Raw genomic sequence first — 4,876 nt, forward strand, 5'->3', positions numbered from 1 at the left:
TTGGTTATTTCCCTTGATTACTCTTTTTATAATAGGTCTAAATTTCTTGCAAAATAAGGCAAATATGATGAAAAATAAGGATATTATAGAGTGAATTTTCTAAATTTTTGCACAAAATTTATACTTTAGAAATACATACCTATTCATCATATTCATCTCATTTAAATGAAAACTCTTACCAAGAGTAATCAAGGGAACCAAGATTCTACCAGAAATCAAAAGCATGAAATCCAGGGGCAAAAACCAGACATGGAAAACAAACATACACAAAACAAAGAACAACAGAGGAAAAGAAAACTATGGCATGATGAACAAATCAGTTTTTTTGGTGCAGATGGATACACTGTAATGATCCACAAGTTCATGATGACAACCATAAATTTTCTGTAGTGATGACTTCAATCTTGTACATTTTGTAGCAACATCACACTGTTCCAGAAGCCTAATTGTAAGAAGTCTAGCGCAATACGAAAAGTCTGTAGATACGTTAAGCTCTGGCATTAAGTATGACTTGTGATATGAAAACTCCATATGCAGGTACTGAAAGGATGTTACCACAGAAGAAATTAAAGTTGACAATAAAGAAAGAAAAGTCACTGTGTTTGTCGTGAAGTATGGTCAATAGTTTTCCATTACCAACAATTTTTCAGTGTAGGTCAAGGAATGAGGCTGACTTCACAATGTCTGTAGTATCCTGTTTCTCAAGTTCTTAGGAGTAGGTGGGATGTATCAAATCCCCGAAACTAGGATTGTTTAATAAGTCATCTTTATATCAGAAACTGAGAATAAAGGATCTAGCTTAATGATTATCCTGCTTTTGGATCAGATCAGCTATTAAGTTAACCTAATAAAAGTGAAGGAATAGGTTAGCTAGTAGAAGAGCACAATTTGTTTCCACTGGAATTGGGATTTTTAAGGTTAAGCCCTTCATCATTTATCAGTTATAATGGGCCAAAAAATTGTCACAAACAAATACTTTCTTTGTGTCTGGACAAAAACTTAATTGCAAGTAAATGGACTGCTTTAAATGGTGTGATTAGATGTCATATACCCGCAAGGGAAGGTTTGGAAAGTTTTTAAAGGTTGTGTCTAGAACTATTTCAGGAACTTGGTGCCAAAAACTGTTCAAAGTTCGATCTTTGCAGTCATATCAAGCTGTTTTTTTTAGGTGCGTGTTTGTTTTTTAAAGGTTTAACATGTTTTGAAATTGATATGAAGAGACTTTAGAAGATGTCTGGTTTACACCAGCTTTCAATTCAATCAGAGGTTGGTGTATATTATGGTATAACCACTGATCCTGATTATTGTCCAAATACACACGATAAATTATCAACCTAGGGTAAGGGACATAACTCATGAATTCAGTGATTTGTTTGTATTATATTCAATTTTGCCAAAGTCTCTCAAGCTTTCATCTGAAGCAGCATAAAATGAATTCAAGTTAATTAGACGCTTACATAAGATTGATGTAAAATGCTGAATACAAACGTTCCAATGATTTTTAAGAGTTGTGTCTCTTACCCTAGGTCTACCTCCTTGAGAACACTCGCAGTTACTGAGTTACTGACATATTAAAAGTGACTTTACCACCATTAAATAATCGTTCACAGTAGACAGGTTGATATGAAAGAAAGTTGATTTGAGAAAATTGTGCCATTCATGGTTTGATACTCATGTACTTTCGTTACCTATTATATTTGATATTTTCTCATAAACAATAACTATCTTCCAGTTCCTCTGCATGATTCTCATATCAAGTTGTATACTATATTTTTTTTCAGTTTACATATTATATATACAGTCATGCAATTCATGCGTTCAAACTAAAACAGAAAACTGCTGGAAAAAAATTAAAACATGAAAGAGTTGCTATATTGATAGTGGTTTATTTAACCTCCTTCCGGTGTATTCTGTCTCCGGTATAATCACAAATTCTGATTAGTGAGGATCGTACCTCATCACAGTCAGAACAGACACAGAAGATGCATTAGCAATCAGATTAAGAAGAACAACAAGTTTTAATCCAGCAGCTGGTGTGTCCGTAGTCTGTGACCGAAATGTGACATTCACGTTCTGTTTTTCGTCCAAATGAAACTGTTCTTACTTCTCAATTTGACCTTTTTGACCTAGGATAGAGATCTTCCTATGTTTTTGTTAGAATGCTGCTGATGGGAGGTTACTGCTTGAAAATCACGTGCAGCCTTTCAAAATTTAGTGGGGCATTTGCATATTTAAATTTAATTAGCAACCACGCGTACGGCTCGATGCCACAGTTGCCGGTGGACTAATTAAATATATATATCGTATACTAATATAATATTTGCAGTTTTACAAAATCAAAAGCTCTAATATATATAGAAAGGTCTGAAAAATTCCCAACGATGTTAGAACTGTGAAATTTGCGAAGAAAACTTTTGGTCGTTCCCTCCGCGGGACTCAACTCGTACGGCTGTGACATCTATGACAACAACCGCCTGCATTAAGTCCAGCGCCCTAGACCACTCGGCCAGCTAGGCTAAATAACAAATATAGCTTTCGCTGGCTGGGTCATTCCTCCTCGTATGATTAATCTATGGCTGTAACTTACTACACGATGTATGGTAGTACGGGACAGTTCATCTAGGTGTTATTATATAGAATAGAGGATCAAATTAATGATGCATGTCACAACAAATCAATGTGATCCAATGGAGCAGTGTAGCGAATAGAGTCGTCACATTCTGAGACGCTTCGCAAATTTGACAGTTCTAACATCCTTGGGAATTTTTCAGACCATTCTATAAGTTATATATATATTATATATATCACTCGGGACTCCATGCCCAGGGTTGCACTTGAAAGAACTTCTCGGTGTTAGGGTTCGACTTCTGGCTATTTCGATATATTTTGTAATTAGTATTAAGTCTTCTTGATTATTCGATTTATTTTTGGATTGATAACTTTGTATTTTTTCAGTTTTAATGCTGCTAACAAATGGTTACTCATTGTAACATGTTAAAAATATCGAATTTCGGATTGCAATATTAATGTAGTTGGTTATTTTTGAATTAAGGATAATACTAAATCATATTATATCGATAGCAGTGTATCATGGAATGTTCCCAGCGAACAAAAATGTAATAATATACACAATGTTTAAAACATATAGCGAAGAGGGTGATAGAGCAGTTTGTTACACAGATAAAGTCGTGGTCACCACGAGGCGTAGCCGAGGGTGACAATATATTTTCAAAGGGATTACAAAGTCTCTTTTACCCCTAAGCTATGTTATTTATTTTATTATACTGAATGTTCCATTGTCATTTTTTCAAAGTAAGTCCTAACAATCAGTTTTGTAAGTTTGTCTTTTGTCTTTATTTTCTTCATTAAAATTGTTTTTATTTTCTTTCAGTTGCATTCACTTGAAACTGTAAACGTAAACTGAGGAACTTTTATTTAATGTATCGGTGGTGGACCTTTTCCATGCTCACAAATTTAACACAAATGTCAATAAAAAAAATTTTGTTTGTTTGTTCGTTTTTTTTTTAATTGTTTTATTTTCTGTTTTAAGTTTTCTTGTTTATAGTTATTTAATCCAACTGTTTCCATAGATCTTTACAAATTAACAACAACAACAAAAACAACAAAAACACACGAAAAAAGACAAGAAATGCAGTGTATGGATATTCAACAACAATGACATACATTCTCATTTTTAACACTTTCTCTTCCAGTTCCAACCTCAATCACCTTTTTAATTTGACAATACAATTAGAAAATAAGCACATATATCAATAGATGCTATATCATATGAGTGTCCGTTCATGTCAAAATCCGTCCGTGCGAGACCCGACAGTGTAGTCAAGGACGTTAAAAAAACCTTAGTTAGTCATGACAAAATAGCGTTATTTTCATCTATAGATGTTATGTTCTATATAGATACTTCTAACATGTATGTAGATGCTTCTAACAACTATCTAGATATTACTAACAAGTATCAGACAAACGATCCAACTTAAAAAAAAAAAAAAAGAAACGACGCAGAAAAATATACATTGTCAAAACAAATCAAATAACCTTATTGTGACAAAACAAAACAAACAAATCTAATATTGAAATATAACTCTCATTTACTTACTAGATATTTTTATTCAAATTATGTATTTGACGCCATTTTTTTATATATTTTTTTCTATATCAAAAATTGATAATGTTTCCAAAAAATTTTACATTCAAAGTATTTCAGTGGAAATTCAAAATATAATGCATATATTAAAATTGGTGTATATAGAAATTAAAGTGACTATCAACTTCAATAGCTTTTTTACGGTCTTTGATAAGGTCATAAATTAAAGCTGTCGTTTTAATGGCTACTTGTTACGTAGCTGTTTACTATGATGGATCAGGGAGAAAGGATATCTTTAAAAGACAAAAACGGAATTAATTTTATGATTAAAAAAATTTAATAAGACCTATGTGAAAGCCCCTGAGTCTAAAATTTTGTGTTTTTTTTTTTTTCTGTATCAAAATGCATGAAATTTTTATGTGTGGAAGTAATATCCCAAATTTGAATTTCACTGTAAAAAGTCAATTAAACGACAGACAGACTGACGGACAACGGTATATCATGATTCGCCCTGTCTAAAAAGTCGGGCGTATAATATTTTCTTTAAGGTTTAACAAAAACTGTCCACGAGTAACAATAGATTACCAGTTGAAATTTGATACTCATATAGCCAATATTTGCTAAAAGGCCTCAAAACAGTTAAATGTTTTAAAAAGGATAGGGAAACAATTAAATAAACTGGGAAGGTTAACAATTTACCACTCTTTTATTTTGTCCAATTTTAACTATTGTGCTGTCACTTGGCACTTCTGTAGTGAGGCTAATACTAAT

Source organism: Perna viridis, chromosome 8 (genome assembly GCF_037379345.1).
Source record: "Perna viridis isolate PV_CMFRI_1.1 ecotype Kerala chromosome 8, ASM3737934v1, whole genome shotgun sequence".
NCBI lineage: Eukaryota > Metazoa > Mollusca > Bivalvia > Mytilida > Mytilidae > Perna > Perna viridis.